Source organism: Acinonyx jubatus, chromosome B3 (assembly GCF_027475565.1).
Source record: "Acinonyx jubatus isolate Ajub_Pintada_27869175 chromosome B3, VMU_Ajub_asm_v1.0, whole genome shotgun sequence".
In the NCBI taxonomy this organism is placed as follows: domain Eukaryota; kingdom Metazoa; phylum Chordata; class Mammalia; order Carnivora; family Felidae; genus Acinonyx; species Acinonyx jubatus.
This window is the reverse complement of record NC_069386.1, coordinates 95,416,389-95,441,211: the sequence shown is the minus strand read 5'-3', so window position 1 is coordinate 95,441,211 and position 24,823 is coordinate 95,416,389.

Below are 24,823 nucleotides of genomic sequence, written 5' to 3'. Positions count from 1 at the left end.
GAGAGAGGTGCTGGCTGGGTGTGCAATGGCCCAGTCTCTGGGAGAGGAAGGACACTGGCCCATGGAGTCTCTCAGAGAATGAGTACAGAAGAAGAAAAGAACATTTGTTGAGAGACAGGCAGACATTTCTCAGGCCCTCTTAAAAGTGACACAGCCATGAAGGGTAAATCAGATGAAAGGACTGTTCTATTCACTGCTTGAGAGTTAGTTCCTGAGATGAGCTCTTCTAAATAGTTGCCTGATCGTCTGTGTCATCCACAGGCACTGTCATTCTGTTGGCATTGGTGTTCCTTCCCCATTCGTGAGACTAGGGTGTTGATCTGTATTGTTAATGACAAGCCAGGGAGACATAACATTCAGAATGAGCAGGCATCAGGAATATTTATGTGTGTCCTGTTAGCTAAAACTCAGTTTTGTGCTGCCAATAAAATCGGGTGACAGCTTTCTTCCAAGAATTTGTTTTCTTCGCCTGTTATTTGAAAATGTTGAGGTGTCTCAGCTGCACTTGGAAGGCAACAAATAGGACAAAACATAAATATGGCATGGTGTCAGATTCTGAAGACACCCATGATAGCAGCATGACTTGTTTTAAAATGACAAACAAAATCCTTTCCAGAGTGAAGAAAAGAGTGGGTGGGGAAAACCTGTTTCTGTAAATGAGATCAGAAAGTAGACTCCTGTTTGAAAACTTTCCCCCCAAATCCAGGAATGCCTTTGAAGAAAAAGCATGACCTCCTCAGAGAGGGTGCTATCCACACTTACATGGGTCACATGTATATGTCTTGCACAAGGTAGGGACTGAATAAAGTTTTATTGATAATGGTGACTGTATTAGTTTTCTATTCTGTAACAAATTACCTAGAACCTGGTGGCTTAAAACAATAAACATTTATTATCTCACATAGTTTCTGTGGTTCAGGAATCCAGGAGGGGATTTGCTAGGGGATTCTGGCTCAGGGTCTCTCCTGAGGTAATAGTCGGGATGTTGGACAGGGCCACAGTCCTCTGAAGGTGTGAATGGAACTGGAGGGTCTACTTCTAAGGTGGCTTACTCACATGCCTGGCAAATTTGTGCAGGTTGTTGGAAGGAGACTTCAGTTTCTTGTCATGTGGACCTCTCTACAGGGCTGGGTGAGCCTCCTCACAACATGGCAGCTGGCTTCCCCACAGTGAGTGTTGCAAGAGAGACCGCAAGGTGGAAGCTGCAAGATATTTCGTGATTGACCCTAGGAGGTCACACTCGATCATTTCTCCCATATTTTGTTGGTAAAAAAAAGAGAGAGAGATTAAACTTCACCAAAGGGAGGAATATAAAAGAATTTGCAGACATATTTGAAAACAACTCCAGTGGCTTTTAAGATTTGTTCAAAACAGGTTCCTTAATATAAATCCCTCACAAGAGCAACTGTCTTCATCTGAGGATAAAATGTCTCTGACATCAGTCCAGAAAGGCTGTCACTGTCATAGAACAGGTTGATAAGAATGATAATGGACAGTAAATTATCTTTTCATGGAAACAGATGAGAAGAGAAACCAACGTTTTAATGTTAAGTGTAGGAAGGATTCACTCTTCAAATTTTTGATGGTGATGAATTTTATTTGCAGTTGAGTAGAACACACAAGTTTGAGGTGTTTCATTCATAAAGAATGTTTGGGTATGGGGTTTTTAGACCTCTTTATTATACTCGCTGCCTTAAAATCAGGATTCCAGGGGAGCCTGGGTGGCTCAGTTGGTTGAGCTTCCAACTCTTGATTTTGGCTCAGGTCCAGATCCCAGGATCTTGGGATCAAGCCCCAAGTTGGGCTCCATGCTGAGTGTGGAGACTGCTTGGGATTCTCTCTCTTCCTCTCTCTCTCTTTCTTTCCTGCCCCTCTCACCCACTCATGCTCTCTCTTTCTCTCTCTCTAAAAAAAAAAATCAGGATCCTAATTTAAATCGTCTTTCCCCCTTGACTTATCTCACAACTACTTTTTCTTTTATTTTTAAATGCCTCTGCTTTTACTATTGGGAGGCCTATCAATTCCCCAGAATTGATGCGGGGATACAAATGTGATTAGAAATAGGACATGAGGTTGGGTGAAAGAAACACCCTACTTTGTTTCCTCAGTGATTGGGATCTTTTATTTTAAAACCTATTTTTTTTTCTCCCACCAAAATGTCATATCTGATTTTTATCAAAGGCTAATTCTGAACTTTGGGAACATGAGAGCTTTGCTTCAATGACTTAGGACTCCATTTTCTCAGCTCCACAGAGAGCTCTGATAACACTTAGGGCACTTTAGCATGCTAGGTAAAAATAATTAGCACATTTTAAAACCAAGCAAAAGATGGTAATTATTATAGAGAGTATTTTATGGGTGGTGAATTAGTCATGGTGATAGATTTCTGGACAAGAGAGTATCTTGATGGTACAGTGAGAGTAAATGAATCAGTGTGTATGACAGAATCTTGTAAATGTAAAGGGCTATTACGTACCACTCCAAGATACCTTAAAAAAGATTTCCCGACAAAATAGCTTTCATTGACATAACTTGATCAAAATTTAACTCTTCTCCAAAAAATGGGAGAGGATGATGCTGATCCTTCATCTAACCTGAATCTCATTTTGGGCCTGTTTTCATTGAGGGACACTGGAACTTGGTGGTGCCAGGATAATGCTTATCCAGCTGTGTGACTCATCTTTATTTGAGCTTTAGGGCTAGAAACTGGTAATGGCCCTTCACTTAATCCCAGTTGGTAGTAATATCCTCTTCATATTGGTGTTTCTAATGATCTGTGGAGTGTTCATGCCCAGGCCTATCAGTGACTCCCCCAGGGTGGAGAAGATACTCTTTTGACGTTGGCTGTGGTTTCCTGTTGTCTCCATCAGTCAGTCTTCAGTGACGCTGCATGTGCACGATCATAGTGACAAGTCAGAGTTTCTAACATCTCAGGAAAGTGTCTCAAGGAGCCTGAGTGCAAACTTCATCATGGAAAAATCCTATGCTAATAGGAATTTTCTCATGGGATTTTCTCTGCTGTATGTTACCAGGGCATCTGAGTAATTCTTATATACGTCACACATGCCCTTAGATTTATTACCCTCAGGCATTTTCCCCTGGCACTTCTAGGACTGACCCATGGAATAGAATGAATGACAATATTGCTGTGGATACTGATGAACTAAATTCAAGGTCAGCATTAGACTTTAATAGATACCCCTGCTGCATAATTAGACTAATCAAGACAGAGATTTAGGGGACTTAGCTAGAACTTGAAAGAACAGCTGTTCAATGATAAAACAAAATTTTCACAGTTTTTTGACGTAAAGGAATCTGTGGTTTACTTTTTTTTTTTAAAGCAAAGCACCTGTGAACCAGAGTGGAGGGAGAATTTCGGTTTTTATATTTATGATAATGCTTTTCGCTCTGATCTGCAGCCCGACCTGAAGTCTTTTTCTTCTTGCCATCTTCTGCCTCCCTCTCTCTTAATCTCTGCTCAGTGCTTGTTGATTTGCATGTATGAATAGTAACACCTACTGATGGGCAGGGCTCAGGAGACGCAATTTGGTTGCCAGCTTCGCCTACTGCCGAGCCCTGTCAGCATCTTGCATTGATTTGGAGTGTAATCAATGTTTCTTGGTACTGCTGCGCCTGCTCCTCCCCAGCTCTGGCTTTCCTCCTCCAGCATCCTTCTCTGGCATTGGCCTTCCAGTGTGCTGCTTGGAAAAGCTCAATTTCACCCTACGTGGCTACCAGAGGGATCAGTTGGAGGGCTGTTAATAAGTTCTAGAGAGAAATAGCTCACACTGTCTTTTTTAATCGAATAATTTCTTGCCTGTTTTGTCACTCATCATAGCCTTTGTTTGCTCCAGCTAGGAATTACGGGCCTCTGTAACAGTACCCTTTGAACATCAGCTTGGTATTGGGAGAGCAATGATATGAGCTTCTAATCAAAATTCACTGCATGAAGTTCTGTCTTTTCAATAGGGGACATTTAAAAAACCCAGGAGAGGGGGAAAGCAATAAACATTACCACAATGGGAAAGTCCATGATAATGGTGAAGGAGTCTACTGGAGGAATATTTATTTTCTTTGAGAAAGCAGCCCATTTTTCCAATGCAAGCCCCCTCCCTGCCGTAGCCTTTAATGACTAAAGACACTGCCATTCTATATTAGCTTTCAAAGGGGAAATGCATTTCAGCAGTTCCCAGTGACTGATCACAAAGCTAGTGGCAGCATCTTCCTCCCTGAAAATCTGCCTCCCAGACACCTCTTCCTCTGACATTTCCTTTCCAGCCTTCCTGCAGCCAGCCAGAATCGCATAATGGGATGATTTGTCAGGAGATTCTATGTAGTCTCAGGGCAAACTTCCTATGAACTTAAAATCCTTTTCCACCTTTGGACACAGGGGAGTGTGGGTTGGGTGGTGAAAGCCCTGTGTGAGATCTGGGGAAAGGGCACGAATATCATTTCTTCCCATTACCACGGCTTTTCATGTTTTACTCGCTTATTTTGCTTCTCACATAATGTTTTCAAAATAGCTCTAGGAGCATTGTTTGAAGTTGCAACAGCCACAGGATAATTCACATAAAGTACTTTTTTTTCCTTCCCAGATGTTCAAGCCTGTGTTTGTGTATTTTTAAACCTGTCCATAGTTATTTCAGATGAATGGCTGTGTCTATTTAGTCCCGCTCCTGCCTGCCTTTGGCTGGGTCTGTGTATATGAGAACCTCTTTAAAGATATAAAAGTGTCCTGTGAGTGTTGTCAGCTGTGAAAGCTTTTGTGCAGGCTTCAGTTCCTTTGTTGTATGAACACCACAAGCTTAATATTCCTATAAAATAGGTCTAGGACTTAAAAAAGACTAGTTTGTCAATCTATTGATTGCCTCAGGCTAAGTAAGCTAATTCCTCAGCACTACCACTGAATGTATTGAACAGGCTGATCCTTCTAGGTCAAATAATTCACATCGCTAAAATAATATTAAGGTTTGTTGCGGCATAAGCCAAATAGCTGAGAAAATCCATCATTATCACCTGATGCCTCTGCCTTTTAATTTATATCATTATAGAAAGATGGAAGAAGGAGAAAAGAAAAGTACGGGGAAATGTATTCAAAATGATCTACAGTGTTCTTAATAAAAATGCCCTTCCTTTATGAGCACCTGAATGGGCATATAAATATAACCAGCAGTGGGAATTTTAATCAAAGCTTTACAGCTTTTTCTTTTTCAAGACTTCGCCTTCATGACCAAGTTAACTTCCAGCTCCGGAGAGTTTCTGGCTTCCTTATTCATCTTGGGAGGACCCTTGCTCGATTTTCGTGTTGGCCTTTTACCAGTTTAAGTTGGATTCCTTTTGTACTCTTCCCCAAACTATTTTTTTCTTATAAAAATGACCATTGTGAACATTTCTTAAAACTTTTGAGAATTACTCAGAAAATGAAAGCAACAGATTGGAGATTATCTTATGGATAGAAGTTCAGGGGCAATCCCCATATATGATACTGGTGGGGTGTCTGTGAGCCTTGAACTGCAGACGGACAGAGCAGATTTTTCCCAGCTTTATTGGCTGTGCTGGGTCATCCTCAGATTTTGTCCTTTCTTTAAACAATTCAGAATTCAACCAGATGGCATCTCTATGGCATTCACAGCTTTAGTCAATAAAAAGAGCTGGGAGATGTGAATTTGAAAATGGGACACAGTGTCAGAGGATCCAAGTGTGTTATTTCTTCTTTGAATAACTCTGACTGGCCATGAGTAAACAGAAGGAAACAAACATGAAACTTTCAGGATAAAGAAAATGTCTGGGCAAATTTGGACATTTACATAATCACTGAGCCCAATACTAGGCACTTTATAAAGGTGTCCAAGAAATAGTTATGAAAGGAATACATGTAGGAAGGAATGAAAAAATATACACATTGAAAGGAAGGAGAAAAATAAGAGAAAGGCAACAGGGACATGGAAGATAGAGGCAAGTTGTTGGGGGTTGATTTTCTCATGAGTTGTTTTCTCATTGTTCCTTCTTAACATGATGGGATCTCTGCTTGAGACATTGAGCTGTGTTTATCCCTGGATCTTTTTGTTCCTTCTGGGCAGGTAATTGGCTCACACTGCCATTACTCAAGGACCCAGCCTGCTCTGACTTCAGAACCTGCCTAGCGTAAGATGTCACAACAGCAAACACACCTTTAAATAGGTTATAACAGTATTACACTTTAAAAAAGAATGAAATAAATCCTGTAAGCAAGCAGGAACTTTTTCCCATTCTGATAGGTGGAATGATTGAAATGTGTAGGCATCTGCATTTAGACTTTCCTTCTAGCTTAGTGGTTCTCAAAATTAAATCTCGAAATAAGAATTCTGACCCCAGAATTGAATATAATAAATCATAAACACTACTTTGTGGGTGATGTTAATGATAATTTTATTTAGATATAATTTATATATAATTTTTTACATATTAATTATATATAATTTACATAATTATTTACATATATTATACATATGTTTTTTAAAGGTAATTTTATTTATTTTATTTTGCCATAGTCACTGATTTTAGAACCTAAGTCTCTAACTAAGTGCAACTCCACTGTAGGTTCTCACAGGCTCCAGGAGACAATTTGTATGAAGGGTGGGAGAGTGTTCTGGGGGCAGCACATCTGTTGTCTGTGTGGAAGGGGCAATACTGAATACAGCACACTGTTCTTCACACAGCTCATTGTTGCGGGGCTTAGCCCTATAGCACTTAACGGAACAAAATGAGGGGAAATGAAGGGTCCTTGAAGGATCCACGAAGGGTCCTTTCCCCTTGGAATCTGTGTGAACTGGAATGGATGATAAGACCAAGGCTTGGCACGCATCATCTCACCTCTGCAAGTGGACAGGAAGCAGATGAAGGTGTCATGATTGGGTGGTATTGGAAGCTTTGGTGGTATGCGTTGTAATACGAGATTACAACATCATGGGGATCCGTGAGAGGGCATGAGGAATTTGGTAACTGTTACGTTATAGGACGGTGTATCTTTGAGGGGACTTCTGAGGTTAGAGGCAATTTACCAAAGTGGTTAAGGGTTCTGATTCCAGTGACCAACATATTGGGTTTATATCCTAGCTTTGCCATTTAATAATTCTGAATTCTTGGGCAAGATACTGATCCAAGTCTCAGCTTCCTGTATGTAGAGTAGATCATAATTTTATCAGCATTGTAAGGTGGTGGAGATAATATACTTAGAGCACCTGCACATATGGTAGTTATTACTATTATTTCTCTTGTTTGGGACACCTTTCATAAGAAGACACAAGATTTTGAAGTGTTCATCTATCCACCCATAATTTATTGTGTATGTACCACGAGTTGAGCACTAGACCTGGCTCTGAGGATATAAGAAGGCAGTGAGCCGGAAAGTAGGTATGGCTAAAGAAAAGCTATTTCATAGAAGATGTGGTATCAGAATACTTGGATTGGATTGGATTGTGACTGTGATTTGGAATAAAAAATTGGCACTATAAAATTGGACCTTAGTGTTCAAGTGAATATTACACTTGAGCAAGATTCAGCGACATTAAACCTTCTGTCATAAAGACAGAGGTAATGGCTCTTTGTGGGCAGAGTAGTAGAAATGCTTCAATTGTTAAGTATTTATATAACCCTTTATATTTGCAATGTATGCACTTTATCATTTCCCAGAAGTTAATGTCTAGAAATATTTCCTAGTGGGAAGAGAATGTTCCCAGTAGGTTCTGGGCCATGCCTAGTGGTTCCTGAGTTTTTGGCCAATATTAAAGGACACTCAAGAAGTCTGTATTAAATAAAGGAGGCAAAGGGCTTTAATATAAAGTAAGGAGAGGTGACAATCTCCCCTTGCTTTTTGAGTTATTTTCCTACAGCCCCAAATCTGAGGGTGTCATGGAGAGTAACACAGTCCTTTGAAGATGCATTCAAATCCTCTTGGCACATTGGACCAGAAACTTGTTCTTAGAGCAGGCATGGCTCAGCTCCATTCCTCCTCTTTTCCATGTGATAACTCTTTCAGGGCTTTCTGTGTTGTGGGGCATAGGGCATGGGGCCATGAAGTGGCCTATAGGACTCATAATATGCATGAACAGAGATCAGGGATTAGGACTCATGATACTATGCAGGTATGCAGAGGTTAAACATAATGAAACTGCTTATTTTTTTTTAAATGTTTACTTATTTTTGAGAGACAGAGAGAGACAGAGTGTGAGTGGGGGAGGGGCAGAGAGAGAGAGAGAGAGAGAGAAAGACACAGACTCTGACGAGGCTCCAGGCTCTGAGCTGTCAGCGCAAAGCCTGATGCGGGGCTTGAACTCACAAGCCGTGAGATCATGACCTGAGCTGAAGTCGGACGCTTAACCGACTGAGCCACCCAAGATGCCCCAAAACTGCTTATTTTTTCATGTGAAATTTCTATTTAATGAAAACCACTATTGTATTTTCAACTAAGAATAGAGTTGATTATATTAGTCCTCCAGTTGAATCGTAATTTCTCCCCAGGAGTATGGTTTTGCTGTCTGGGTGTTACTTCTCTCCACTTCTCTACATACACAAATAGTAATTAATATTGTGGGGCCTCTACTTTCCAGCTCAGAGAGCTCAGATGTGCCCAGTTTAGCCCTCTTGGCCAGGTAAGAGTGTGGTAGTGCCTCTAGATTTCTAAATCTAGAATAAACAAAATAAATCACACACAGATGATTCCCAGGTATGTTTTTCAGTGCTACATGATGTGACCTCCTGTAATGCAATGAGACTTTAAACAAATGTGCCAAAGTATATACATCCAAATAAGGGTCGTGTCCTTCTGATCCTCACCTTGGAAGGTCACACAGTTACTTCAATAAAGCAGCCACTGCTTGAAACATTTCTGAAACTTCTTTTAGGGAGTCCTTTTGAATGTTGACAAATCTTTATTCTTTAAAGGTGGATTTGGTCTTTGGAAATATCTACAAGTCACTTAGAATCGAGCCTGATAAATAAGATGCGTCATGAAATTGGATGGTTCTAATTTTTTATCTAAATAAATGTGATTATAAAGCTTTGCATGAACTTAATTCCCCTGTGTAATTTATACACTGCTCTGAAGGCAGTTCTAGGAACATTTTGGGCGATGGAAGCATGACTGAATATATATGTCCTTTGAGGTGATTACTTTGAAGGATGTCATCAGGAAGTCCACAGAGTTTTATTTCTTGATACTCACACTTTGCATATTACACATTTACACATGTACAGACTGAGTTGGTGGGCATATTAAATCATCTTTAAACATTTTTGTGGTTTAAAAAAGTGATCTTTTCAAGAGCAATGTGTTGTCTCAACAGCTATTTAAGCAGATTCCTTGCAAAATGTCCCATCTATCAAGATGTCCTGGATTGCTATGTATTAAATTCCCTTTTGACTCCTTTGTTCACATTACTTGTAACTTTTTCATTATGTAAATACAGAAAAATGATCTTGTACATGCTTGCTGCTCTCTGCCCATTTCATATTTATGAGATAGAGAAAAAGTTAGAAAGGAAGTGCTGAATGAGTGAACATTAACAGACTCACATATCAACCTATGTAAAAAATATATTTTTATGAAAATTGAAGTTACATGCTTTGAAGCACAGTACATTGGGGATAATGAAGCTTAAAGCAAAGTTTGAGTTCAGAAATATATGAAATAAGAACACAATAATCCATGGTAGTACAGAAGTCAGAGGTGTAGTATGTTGAAGCCCAGGGGAGTTGAGTTCTTTCCTTCAGGTAAAAATTTCATGCTGTAACACATCCAGATGGTACTATGATTGCCATGCAGTGGTGTGCTTTGCCAGCAGCAGAGCCTTTTGCTGAATTCTCAGGAATTCTGTGAGCCAGTTGATATCATGTAGGTGACCTGAAGTTGGCCATGGCAGGAGTTTACGCCACAGTTATTGGCAAATGCTACAAGAGTGATTTTTCCCTCTCTGAGAGTTGGTTGTGAAACATTACTACAACAATCCTAGTTGTATGTATGCTTCAGTTTTACTAGTCTTCACCCTCCATTTGGAGGAATTTTAGTTAATTATAATGCCATTAGCATGTGCATAATCCTCAGCACTTTCTACTTTTGTACGAAGGACCCTTGGAAACCAGGGTTTCTTACGTCAACAGGAAAGCAAACTGGTTACTGTGTTCTGTGGCATTGTAAGAGAGGGCTATTGTGAACAAGTCCCTGAGATTTTCTAGAATTCTTAGGTTCAGCAAAGATAAGATGCCACTTGCTTTCTTCAGCTCAAGGAAGTTGTGAGGATTTATAAGGATAAAAGATTGAAAATTGGCTATAAAGTAATGATGCTCATTTGCATAAATCAGACACCAAGAAGCCCCATGACTTGATCTTTATCCCTTGCTTGTAGCATGACTATGACGCAATACGAATTGTTAAATCCATAGACCAGAGCTTTGACTGCTGACTGAACGTTGTCTCCTTCGACCATATCCCTTTGGGAGGCAGTGCACGTGTTTGAGTGATGGTACTGTTGCCCAGAATATGTTTTGATCTTCTTTTGGAGCCAACTTCAGAATCACTTTACAGACCAAACAAGGGAAGTCATTTAATTATTTTAGAGTCACAACTCCTCTTGTACTCAGAACGGTGTTACCTGACAAGATGATGCTTTTATTTATCAGGGTAGGCCTCAAATGACTTGGGTGCAGTTTTGAGAAGTTAAACCTGTTAAAAGATACAAATTTACCATCACTAGAGATAGCTAAAAAGGGGGAAGAGGTAGAAAAGAGGGACCAGATACTCTCATGTATTGTTTAAGAGGGTATAAATATACACACCTCTTTGGAGGGCAATTTGGAAATGCTTATCAAGTATAAATGAACTTGACTTCTGACCCACAATTACACTTCTTGGAATTTATTCGACAGACACACTCCTAAAAGCACAGAAAGAATCTTGTACAGAACATTTACTGCAACAGGAAAAGATTAGAGGAAACAAATATCCAACAATAGGAGACAGGTTAAGTAATTATAGAGCATTCATAAACTGGAACACTGTTCCATCATTAGTGAGAATGAGGCAGAGCTGTATGTGTTGATAATGAACAATCTCTAAGATATTAAGTGTAAAAACTAGGTACAGAAGAGTGTGCTTCAACCTTTGTTAAAAAAGGATATGCATATGTATTAATTTATAAGCTTGTAAGCATTCTGTATCTACATGTCTGTATTATCTCATCTTTAGAAGAATTTGAAGAAACAAGGTAGAGTACTGATTCTAGGGAAGGGAACTAGGAAACCAAGAGAAAGGTTGAGAAGTAAATAATTTTTCATTGTGTAATCTTTGAATTTTGAAACACACATTTTCATAAAACAACAAAAACAGAATAAGTGTCAGGCTAAAGGTGATTCTCAATTCCTACAAATTTTAAACGGTGGCAGTACTACTGTTTAAACAAATAAATTATAAGTGTGCTGTGAACAGAGATTTGCCACTTGCAGGGGCCTAAGATGCTGGAATCTAAATATACTGACATGTTTGTTAAAGAAATGTTTCGTTACTGGGGCGTGTGGGTGGCTCAGTCAAGTAAGCTTACAACTCTTGGTTTCTGCTCAGGTGGTGATCTCAGTTTGTGAATTTGAGCCCTATGTTGGGCTCTGCACTGACAGTGTGGAGACTGTTTGGGATTCTCTCTCTGCCTTTGCCCCTCCCCCACTCATGCTTGCTTTCTCTCTCTCTCTCTCTCTCAGAATAAATAAATAAAACTTTAAAAAAAGTTTAAAAAAAACTTAAAAAAAAAACCCAGACACATAGACCAGTGGAATAGAATAGAAACCCCAGAATTAGACCCACAAAAGTATGGCCAACTAATCTTTGACAAAGCAGGAAAGAACATCCAATGGAAAAAAGACAGTCTCTTTAACAAATGGTGCTGGGAGAACTGGACAGCAACATGCAGAACTCGACCACTTTCTTACACCATTCACAAAAATAAACTCAAAATGGATAAAGGACCTGAATGCGAGACAGGAAACCATCAAAACCCTACAGAAGAAAGAAGGAAAAAAACCTCTCTGACCTCAGCCACAGCAATTTCTTACTTGACACATCCCCAAAGACAAGGGAATTAAAAGCAAAAATGAACTATTGGGACCTCATGAAGATGAAAAGCTTCTGCACTGCAAAGGAAACAATCAACAAAACTAAAAGGCAACCAATGGAATGGGAAAAGATATTTGCAAATGACATATTGGACAAAGGGCTAGTATCCAAAATCTATAAAGAACTCACCAAACTCCACACCCAAAAAACAAATAATCCAGTGAAGAAATGGGCAGGAGACATGAATAGACACTTCCTTAAAGAAGACATCCAGATGGCCAACAGGCACATGAAAAGATGCTCAATGTCACTCCTCATCAGGGAACTACAGGTCAAAACCGCACTCAGTTACCACCTCATGCCAGTCAGAGTGGCTAAAATGAATAAATCAGGAGACTATAGATGCTGGCGAGGATGTGGAGAAAAGGGAACCCTCTTGCACTGTTGGTGGGAATGCAAACTGGTGCAGCCACTCTGGAAAACAGTGTGGAGGTTCCTCAAAAAATTACAAGTAGGTCTACCCTATGACCCAACAATAGCACTGCTAGGAATTTACCCAAGGGATACAGGAGTGCTGATGCATAGGAGCACTTGTACCCCAATGTTTATAGCAGCACTTTCAACAATAGCCAAATTATGGAAAGAGCCTAAATGTCCATCAAGTGATGAATGGATAATGAAATTGTGGTTTATACACACAATGGAATACTACATGGCAAAGAGAAAGAATGAAATATGGTCTTTTGTAGTAACCTGGATGGAACTGGAGAGTGTTATGCTAAGTGAAATAAGGCATACAGAGAAAGACAGATACCATATGTTTTCACTTTTATATGGATCCTGAGAAACTTAACAGAAGACCGTCGGGGAGGGGAAGGGAAAAAAAAAAAAAAAAGGCTAGAGAGGGAAGGAGCCAAAACATAAGAGACTCTTAAAAACTGAGAACAAACTGAGGGTTGATGGGGGGGTGGGAGAGAGGGGAGGGTGGGTGATAGGTATTGAGGAGGGCACCTGTTGGGATGAGCACTGGGTGTTATATGGAAACCAATTTGACAATAAATTTCATATTAAAAAAATAAAACCTTGAAATACACTGTGAAATTTAAAAACCTGTAACTGAGCTTGAGAATTTCATATTAAATACACATAAATAAGGAAAAAAAAAAGAAATGTTTTATTACTTTAATCTCATTTTCAGATTAATCTCATTTGCAGGGATTCCAGTTGGCAGGAAGGTGCTAAAGAAAAAAACTCATCCTTGGACCTTGATGACTCCTCAAGGGCAGGGACCACACATGTTAATTCACATGGAAGCCTAGAACGGTGTCTGAATCTCAGTCAGAGTTCTTGGCTGCAAGCACTATAAACCAACTCTAGCTAATTTAAGTAGGAAAAGAGCTTATAAAAAGGATGTCAGACAGCTAACAGTATTTTGGGAGAGGATAGAGAACCAGGCTTAGCAGTAGGTAGCCAGGACAATGCCCCAATCATTCTAGAGTGAAACACCACTACTGATACTGCTGAACTCAAAATGTCTGAGTTGGGACCACTGACACACTCACACTGGACCCTCAGTGAAGCTGAAGGCCCACATCACTTTACTCCCATCCTACTGGTGAGAAACTAGTCACATAATTAACAGAGAACTGTATTACTTATGCTGAATGGCCATGTACTTAGCTAAAACTTTGATGCTCTGTTACAATAAGAATGGAGGGGAGAATGGGTACTGTGGGACAATGAACAGTCTATCCCACAGAAAAATGACACCATACTGAACTCAAATAAAAGCTGACAAAAAGGTAGGTAAGAGCCATCTTCATTTGGATTTTGAAGTGAAGTTATTAGGCTTGAGTCAGCTTGGATCTATGTTCCTAAGAACTATTTTTTTTTTTCTGAAAATATACAAAGCCAATGAAAAATAAGAAAACCATTATTTTTTTTAAAGATTTTGTTTTTAAGTGATCTGTATACCCAACATGGTGCTCAAACTCACAATCTTGGGATCAAGAGTCACACGCTCCACTGATTGAGCCAGGCAGGGATCCCAGAAAACAATTATTATTTATATATTTTCATGTTGATTATTTTCTTGTTGTTTTTGCTAAATTGCTGGGCATGGATCCATGGATAGGCATCTTTGAGTCTGCTGATAGTTGGAGTAAGGGAAGTACTATTATAGTTTTGTCCTATTGAAATGAGTATTTTTAGGTTTGACGATTGATCAGATTCGAGCATGTGAGTTTTCCTTTTTGGAGAGGATTAGAACTCATCAGAGAGAGTGTCCCATTCTGCAAGACTGTTAGTGGGTTGGAGGGGCTCCAATTGTCAAACTTCTTTACCTGAGAAGGTTGCTCTTCTTCATTAACAGGGAACTGCCATCTTCTGGACTCTGATAAACAGCCAGGTGATGTTCTGGCTCATGGGAAACTCCAAGTAGCTGTGTGAACGTGTTTTCTCTTCTAAGTAATTGCATTGTCCCCTTTTCTTTTTCCTTGAACAAAATGATGGCTGGATAATCTCCAGGTTATTCAATAATTTAATAATATTTTTATTGTTTGAGTGTGAGATGTTTTCCATGTGTGAAATCCCATGTAAATTGAGAAATGGGGAGTAGTGAACCCAAGAGGATGCTTGAACCCCAGTAGAGACTCCAGTCTTTCTGACGCTGAACAGTTTATTTGTAGAAGCAGTCTGTGCCTGAAGGATGGGCATGGATATATCAAGGACCAAATAGGAAGGTGTCTTTAGATTAGATAGTCCATCTGTAGAAGAAACTAAAAATAAAGGTTGTAACCTCTCTCAAATTCAGTGGAATGCCTGTTTTGCTGGGTTTCAAGAAGTTCTTAACCATTTATGCAAATCTGAAAGTGGGGAGGTCTCAAAAATTCCTATAAGAAAATAACTAGGAAATGAAGCTAACAGTTTTAATATTTTAATGTGCTAGCTCTTTAAGAGACGCTAAGTATTTCCAAGGAGAGCTAAACTGTAAATCATAGTCTTTAGCTTGCAAAAGTATATTGAATAGGCTAAAGAAAATGATCTGTTTGATAATTTCTAGTGGAATCTGAGATTTGAAAGCATTCACGTTTTCTTTCAAATATTCACATCCCAAAAGGTCTTATCTGACTTCTGCTTGTTTTCCTTTTTTTCTATTAATTTTTTTTAAATGTTTGTTTATTTTTGAGAGAGAGAGACAGAGCATGAGTGGGGAGGGGCAGAAAGAGAGGGAGACACAGAATACGAAGAAGGCTCTAGGCTCTGAGCTGTCAGCACAGAGCCTGACGCAGGGCTCGAACCCACCAGCTGTGAGATCATGACCTGAGCTGAAGTCAGACACTTAAGCGACTGAGCCACCCAGGTACCTTTGTTTTTATTTCTTAATTTTTCCCCAAGTACTCAGAAAAATGAGTTTTGAAAAGTTTTCAAATGTTACTGTTCAAAGAACAGTACTAGTCACTTGGTTTTTTCCTTCTTTGCCATTTTGTCTTATCGTCGTTCTCCTCTTTATTTACTGGGAATGCCATATTTTATGTCTTTTCTCCAAAAAGACTCACTTCTTGCCATTTCTTCTGCTTATTCTCTGAGACTGTGGGTGCTTAAGGAATTTGCTTCTCTACCCTGTCATCCAGTCTCTCCTTCCAGGGATGTCACTATGATGATAATTGTGCTACCTGGTTCAGGTAAATGGATTTTTCTTTGGGGGGAAGGCAATGCAGTACTTTTTCAATCTCGTCTGTGTATATCTTTGTGTAGAGAACAGTGATTAAAACAATGGAATATGCATTGTAATTGAACCTCTCTCTTGGTAAGGGTGACCTTGTGCCGTACCTACAATTAACTATAGCAAGGATACAAGTGTGTCTGTAAATGACCAGGCTGAAGGTTAATTAATACACAAACAGCTGAAAATGGAGCAGTTTGTCTTTTAGGTAAGCCAAGGCATTTTACGATTCATAGATGGTTCTAAAAATAAAGATGTGCAGTAGATAGATATCAACTGCAAAACCATCCCTTCTCTGTATATCATTTGAAGTTTGGCATCACTACAGACAAGTTTGTCACCTGTCCATATTCACATGTTCCTTTCTCATTTAAAAAAATTTTGTAATTTTTCTACTACTACCCAACTTACCTAGCCTTAAGATCTCTGAGACACTTTGGATCCTCTATTGTTTTTCCTATAATTCTGGTCACGTGCCAGGTCTTGTCCATCCTTCTGTTTAAAATCTATCTCATCTTGGCAGAGGACCTGTACTCCTTTCTGTTTAAACTCCACACCCCTGGGTCAAGACCCAGTGGGTTATTGCAATTATCTTCTGCTCATCTCCTTTCTTTGGTTCCTATTGCTTCAATCTATCCTGTGCTTGACATTATTAATAAGTTCAGTCCTCCCAGTATATTGTTTTCATCAAATTCTATGATCCAAGCTAAAAAAGAAAACCCAAACCGAAACAGTCTATTGGTTTCCTCAGAGGAAAAGTTCCAAACTTCTTGACCTAGTTTTTAAGTTTCCTTTAACCTGACTCCAATTTATCTCTTTTCACTCCTCATTTTACTTCTTTCACTTCTGTTTACATTGCCTCCCCAGTCCCCACTCTCCCGCCCCACCCTCCAGGCTGCTGTAATTCAAGTCCTACCTGTTCTTCAAGACACAACTCAAGTCTCATCCCAAGATAAAGACTTCCTTGTCAATTTCAGCCCATACTGACCGGGCTCTTCTCTGAGCTCAGAGGATGTAGGATGTTGGATATTGGCATTGCCAGAGGCCTGAGTTGGCTCTCTCTATAGTCATATGGTTCATACCCCTATCATGGTCTCCTCCACTATATGTGGGGACAGTATCACATTTTCTATTCTTAGCATGGTGCCTGGCACACAGTGCTTGGCATAATGATGAAATGAAAATGAAGCCCACATCATTGGCAGCAGACCTGGACCAAGGCTTCGAGATTTTCCAGTTCATGTTGCTGTCTCAGTACAGCTCTTATCTACAGAACTGTGTAGGTCTCTCCCTTGTGTGGTTATTTAATAATTCTTATGTTTAATCCTTCACTGATCTTGAAATGTCTTTTAAATGCCCCTTCTTCTCCATTTCCATTCTTCAAATATAAAGCTCACTTTTTCCTTTTCATTTGTATCCCCTCAAATCCTAAGTCGTAACTGACCAACTGTTGTGAGCTAAATTAATAGGAAAAATTCTGGAGGCATCTGTTTATGGTTTGTCTCTGAGTGAGAGCACAATCTTTGGAGGGAGCAAACCTGTATTGAATGCTGACCATAGCTGAGAGCTGGCATATTTTTTTTTCCTTCCAGATCCCATTTCTGGTATAGTTTAATCTCAAATTTCCAGCTAAAACTGATTTTTGAGTGTTGTATGCTTTATACATTTCTACTGGGGGGATTGGCTCTTTCCCTTTTCCTCTCCACAAAGATGTTGAATTTCATCTGCTGTCTGCCTTCTAGTTTGGATACATATTCAAGGTGGCAATTAGACTAGTATCCCACACTCCTCACTCTGACATTTGAATTTTTGGGATTAAAAGTCACCTAAGGTTTTGGAAATGTGTCATATTTCAGGTGGCATGGTTTAGAGAATATATTTTATGTCTTTTCCTGTAGAAAAGTCATTGTTTTTTTCCTGTTGAGCCAGGAGGCAAAACTGTGGGACTCAAATGTAAAACTTTTAATAGGCAATCGCTATCATTCCATATTCAATGCACAACCACGGGGTGCCTGGCACTTCCAGCGCTGCTGTAAATAACGGGCCCTTTACAACTGTACCTAAAATATACTTAGCTAATTTACTGGAGTGACAACTGCCATCTGTGCGGTATTAGAGCACTTTAAAGTGGCCAACGTTCTGATTGTTTGACTTGTTAAAAAGCACAGAACAGTTTTCACCCTGAGGAGGTGAAGGGGGCAGGATTTGAGTCACTCACAAATTGTTTCAAGACTCTATTTCAGAAGGGAGGCCAGTTTTGATCTCACACCCTAAATTAACACTCCCAAACCTGTACATTTCCACTGTCACCTTGGAAGTGTTTTTTAAATGCCCCATCCAAGCATCCCCACCAAAATGACTGCAAAATCCCTCTGGTTGCCTTTTCTGATGCTAGCTCCCCACCTTCCATTTTGTGTAGCATCTCCCTGCCATATTCATGGCTCTTAAACACCTCATTCATCATGTCAGTGACAGTGCTTTCTTACAGAAAGTTAGAATTTTTGGCTGCTTTCCCCATTCTTACAATCAGGTCTTTGTGAGTGTGGTGGGTCTCCCGTCCTTCCCAACATCCCTTGCAGCCTGGGGCTTGGGAAACCTAGGAATTGGGAAGGGAAAAAAGCAAGAGGTTGAGTCAATGACCTTCCCCTAAAGTCTGCTAGACCCTTATGCATTGCCTCTATAAAAGAATTAGCAATCATCTGTTACTGCATTCTCTTATCCACATCTTTCCATTTTATAAACGAGTGAACTCCACTTCAGAGCCTGTAGACAGTTGCCCAGGTTCACCTAGCTATTAACTGCAAGATGGCTCCACCCCAATCTATCATTTCTTCTCTTATTACTCTTCTGGGCTATAAAGGCCCTCCATGACTTTATCTCTCCTGCTAATCTTGAGTTCTTACAACTCGATAACTCAGCCTGCTCTTCTGATTAGGGCAGGTATTTACTGTCATGTGAAAATGAAAGTTCTGCCTCTGTGACTATGTTCTTAGCTTTTCTCTTGCCTGTAATACCATCCTCTCTTCCTTTGAACTATCTTAAGTTTTACTCCTTGTGTCATGTACTGGAAAGAATGTGGATTTTAGAATCAGGTATTTAATACTGTTTGAATGATGACAGACAAGTTAATGAGTTTGTTTTTTCAGAGTATGGTTGAGTTAACTGAGGAAACATGAGAGGCAGAGTTCAGTTCCTGGCACATGGTAGGACATCAGATGAGGTCTGTTTCCTTTCTTTTTTCCCACTTCAATGTCCATATAGTCCGTGGTGCTTTTCCTGACCATTCTATCATTCACTTTCTCAGGATTCCGACAGTGTCTCATTTCAGGCCATCGTTATAGTATGTTTTCTGATGTTTGTTCTCTGTGGTAATTATTGATATTGTCTGCAATTTGTTCCCTCTTCCCTGTAAGAGGTTATCCATCTCTATTTCATTGAGGTTGGGCTTGATCATGTGACTTGCCTTGGCCAATGGAGTGTGAACAAATGTGACATAGCCTATGTTCTTCTTAGAGAAACTGTTTCTGTCAGCTCTCTCTCTCATCCTTTCAGCTACAAAAATGGTGTGTTGCACACAGGAGCTGCTCCTTTAGCTTGAGTCCTAAAATGAGAAAACATGTGGTGCGGCAGTAGTTGAGGTAAAACATGAGCACTACATAGATGTTTACTATTGTAAGTCTCTGAGATTGTGGGCATTGTTAACACTGAAGATTCACTAATCAACTCCTGTTTTCTTTGTGTTAGTCTTGTTTCCCAAAGTAGTGTTAAATTTTTTAGTTCATAAGCTCAGGTGTTCAAAAAATTTAACAGGTTTTATTTCTATAGCAACTCTGCCTCCAAGCCCCTATTCTGCTGGATAAGTAAAAAGAAGAAGCAACTTCAGTTTTCCTTGGAACTCTTCCCCACAAATAACTCCCTAGGATTTGGCTACAGTTATGAGGGCCTGACACCCTGGGATCATGGGTTTTGTTCAGATGGCTACCATCCCTGTGGACATGACCTCTTCAGGTCTGGTAGCTTTCTACAGCCATACTTGGGGCATAGGAGTCTTCAGCAGGGCTTCCCATGATCCAGCTGCAACCCATGACCACTACTCTCTTTCTGATTCAGAGTGCTGCCAATAAGTGAGGCCCCTGTACTTGAGACACACAGACCCTCTTCCTGTCTTCTCTCTTCCCCTAGGCAAGAGGCAACCCTTTCCAAACTTGGGGAGATCTCTCCTCTTTCAAGTTTCTACTAGAAATTCCATCTGTGCTCTTAAATCCTCTTCCCATAAAAATTGGAAAGCCTTGTAAACTTCTCTTTTCCTGTCCTGCATCTATTTGCCCTGAGGCAAGGCACATAGAGCTGACTTAACCTATTTAATTTCGGTAGAAGAGAAAGGAAAAAAAATGGGGAACAAAAGTAAGTTAGTATTTCAAATTATTATCTAACCACATTTCCGATTTGGGATAGGGTTTCTCAACCTCAGCACTATTGAAATTTGGAGCTGAATAAATCTTTGTTGTGTGGAGTCTTCTGTACATTGTAGGATGTTTAGCAGCATCCCTGGCTTCTACCCAGTATATGCCAGTAACCTACCCCCATACCCTCCTTCCCCCCCCTTCTTGCCCCATCCCTTCTAGGGGGAGAGGCAAAATCATACCCAGTTGAGAACCACTCAATTGGGTGCATGGATTTGGTGCATGGTTTGAGTTATATATAACCTTTGCTTTCCCCAAGATTTAACAGAGGATTTAATTAATAAGGAGGCACTTAATAGATATTTTCTGATAGAAGGAATGAAGTAATAAATTTTATTTATATTTTGGTGGGGTGGGGGGCTGCAGTTCCTCTTAAATAGGGAAGTGAAGGGAAACAAATGAGTTTGTCTTAAAAATATTTCTTTTCCGTCTTTTTGCAGGTATGCAATCTATATGGGTGAATGCTCAAACTAATTATTGTTACTGAGGAATTTTAATGAAATTCTGAATTCAGTCACTCAACCAGTGTGGTAATTAACAAAGAGTTGGTTGGGGAAGAACATTTATGAAAAGGAACAACAAAATAAATAATTTACATGCCAAAGAATATAATTCCTGGGAGGGCATGAGTCAGTTGTAGAGTTCTGCCAATGTCATAGTCCCAGAGTTTGCTGTGTGAGGGATTTGCAACAGTGAAGGATGAAAATGTGAATTGAAATCCCTTATGTTAATAAAGCTGCATATGTCATTGTGGTTCTAGTGTCTCTGAAGACTTTTCTACAATGAAAGGAGCTTTTCTTTGAACAGTGAGGTCTTTTGACATGAAGTTTCCTTAGCAGGGTAAGGATTTGACATTGGGCAAGAAGAGTTTATATATTCTTTGAGTAGGAGAGGTGAGTCCTATGTGTGGGTATATTAGGGTTGAGGGAGGCGTTAAAGAAAAATTGTTATTTATGTTTTATGGGAAATTAATCCTACCTGTTTTCTGGGAAACAACAGTCACCCAATTATGAAGGCAAAAAGACTAGCCAGGGATTAGCGTCACTTGTGTTGCATATGCCGCTTATTGCCTGTTTATAACAAAATAGGTGCTTTTATCATAAGACACACAACAGATAGTCTGTTATCTCAAGCTTTTAGAAATTGATATATGCAAACACTTGGCAGAGCAGGTATCTTTGCAACCTTTCTTAATAATAACAGACTGCTGTTCAGCACCTGGGGTACAATTTAGCGGGTACATCTCATTTTGGCATATGTGTGAAAAGGAAAACCTTGTGTGGTAGGATTACTTTACCGATATGATATTTCGGAAATAGCTGAGATTTAAATTACCATGGGGCTGTATTATTAAAGTGAGAGATTTATTCAGTTTACACTACAAATCCCTGGAGAGATAAATGTGCTTATATTATGGTACAATCAGAAAGGTAAATAACAAGTCTGGACACCATTTTCTTTCAAGTAGTATTTTAGTTGTACAATGGTTTTTTAAGGATGAAAGCAGATAGAGGAGTGTTTAATCAGAATGTGAAATATTAAGCTCAGAAGGAACAAAGAATTGAAAAAGAAGCTTATTTTTTGGATAATAAGGTGTAATTTCTGACTTTAGAATAGTCTACTTTTAAATCTAAAACGTTACAAGAACCCCATACCAGATGCGGTATGTTGCTCATTTGGTGATTTACTGGTTCCTCTCCTTCCTGGTCATTCCCGCTGTCAGCAGGATCTCAGTACTGAGAGTATTTACCTTAAAAATGTTGTTATCCATACAACATGTCTCACACAGTCTCTTCTAACTTTCACTGCAGTCTAAGAGTTTTCAGACTTACCTTTCCTGGAGATCACTAATCTGAAAGCACCCCTTGCTTTCTTTCTCTGTGCTGTACCCATTACTTTCTTGAGATCAAGCCCTAGACCCTCTTTATTCTCAAAGTCTTCCTTAACATACATTGGTCAGTCTACTGATGACTTCCTTGCTGGTGTGGCCTCCACACATCATTTCAAAATTTGTTCCCACAGTGGGTTATATCAACATATTCCAAAATGTGTTTCAAGAGATAAAGCTCAGTGGAATATTAATAATAGACATCACATGACAAAAAGGGCCCATGTTAAAATAAGTTTGAAAATCCTAAATAGACAAAATTTTGCCCCCTTACCTGCTGTACATCACCAGAACTTCTCAATGATGTGAATTTCTAACACTTCACAGTGATGTGATTTTTTTCTTATAATATTTATCAACATCTCACAGAATTAGCATTACATAGACCAGGACAGACATTGGGAATGCTAAATTAGACTACATGACTAGATAGTCTATATGACTAGCTGGCTGTACACATGCTGAGAATGAAGGGGGCAACTGAGTTCAGAGGTAAAGAATAAAAGCTTTAGTGAAACTTAGTGAGGGAACATTTATACAAAGATACCAGCCACTGGAGATGAAGACCAAATGGGCAGTAAGTCTGATCCATTTCCAGGTAGGCATTGAGAGTTTAGTGGATAAGTTGGCAGATCCAGTGGCTTGTGGAATAGAGAAATGGCTTTGAAAGTGCTGTGCTAAAATTGTCAGAAAACCAAAATTGGAAAGAGATGGAAACCAGCATAATTATTCATAAGTGTAACATATCCTTATTGGTCACGGATTGCATCTGGATCATAGGCAGCCCTGATGCAGACTACCATGCCTCAAGCATGGCCATAGAGAGTCACCAGAACTGAAGGGGTCATGTCCATAGGGATGGTAGCCATCTGAACAAAACCTATGACCCTGGAGTGTTGGGCCTTCATAATAACTGTAGCCAAATCCTGGGAAGTTATCTGGCAGGGAGGGGATTCCAAGAAAAACTGAAGTTTCTTCTTTTTTTGCTTATCCAACAGAATAGAGGCTTGGAGGCAGAGTTGTTATAGAAATAAAATCTGTTAATTTTTTTTTTATCACCTGAGTTTAAGAACTAAAAATGTTTAATGAGGTTACCAAGTAGTACCCGGCCAGCTAGCTCATGTTCAGAGTTTGGAGTGGAGAGGAAGAGGAATGGAGAAAACCAGATCCTCAAGACAGTTGTGCAGATGTTGAAAAGCCTGGGTAAGAGGTGGCCTTCCAGAGTGGTACTGTTCAGGAGTAGCCTGGGACCGGGGATATTCTCCTAATTTCCAAACCCCATTGCTAAGAGCAGGATGTGGGCTATTGACATATGGCCTGGTGACTTAGTAAGAGTACAAACATCTGGGGTTGGTTAGGAGTTGACAGTACTGTCCATGCCATGATGGAAACAAAGAGCAAATTCTTTCCTGCTTAATGACTTCTTGGGTTTCAGGAACAGAGAGCTCTGTTATAGTAGATAAACTCCACTTCCAACTTCTTTTCATTTGAGAAACACCTATCACATTTCTACAATCATTTATCTCCTTTATCTCCCTCTTGAATTAACTCCCACTCACATTCTTTTATTTCCAATCACTGTTCAAAGACAGGCAAATTGAAGTAGTTAAAAAAAAAAATAAGGCAATTTGAGCCCTTTGGAACAGTTCCTTATTCTTCCTGCCAAGAATGCCCTATGTCCACAGCAGGAAGTTCAATTAGTAAATCCATGAATCAGGATTTTAATTATACATTTATCTGAAAGGAAAATGCTAGCTTCACTTCTACCCTATACCATACTTGTGGGAATCACAGCATGACATTGACTGAACCTGAGTCCCTGTGGTGAAATGTGAGATGGTGAAACGCAAACACGTTGGTGGAAATTCATTCACATTTGTACATGGGTGTTTCTGTATTTAGCAAGTAGCAAGAATTCTTGGTTGTATGAAAAAAATTAAAGTTGACTCTAGAAGGTTAAGAAATATCCTAATTAAGAAATTTGCTAATTATTATTCCCTGCTATGTCCATAGACTGTATTTGGTTTTAAGTCACGACTAAGCATCTGAATGGTTTCTTTTACTTCAACCTTATCTCTACTGTTATCTTGCTTAGATGATATGTTCTTTAGGGCTGGGGAATTCCTCCTTCTCCTCTTTCTCCTTCACTTCATTTTCCTCCTCCTTTACCCTCTTCCCTTGTGCTGCTTCTTTCCAGTGCAGCTCTTGAAACTAGAGGCTCCCAAATGCTCATTTAGTATTTTCCATTAATATTTTTAAGGGGAAATTTTCTTTCAGTGCCTCTACCCTAACCTGAGTGGGAAGACTGGTAAAAGGATTGGCTATTGGGATATGTAAGCCCATCCTTTCAGAAGGTTGTACCCCCCACTGTCCTGGATGAGGAAAGAGAAACACTATTTGTCTGCTAGTATCTTAGGAGATTTTTTTGACCACATGAACTCAACCAACTATCAATGGCTGGAGGTAGTTGAGAGAGAGAGAGAGAGAGAGAGAGAGAGAGAGAGAGAGAGTGCTGCTTTGAAAAAGGTCTAAACACCAGACTTACAATAATTCCCCAAATCCTCTCCAAAAGCCAACAGATCCATCCTTCTCATGAGATTGCTGAAGTATGCTTGCTGTCCACAACTCTGTGGTTGTATATATGGCAACCTTGACCTTTGATCTTCTGG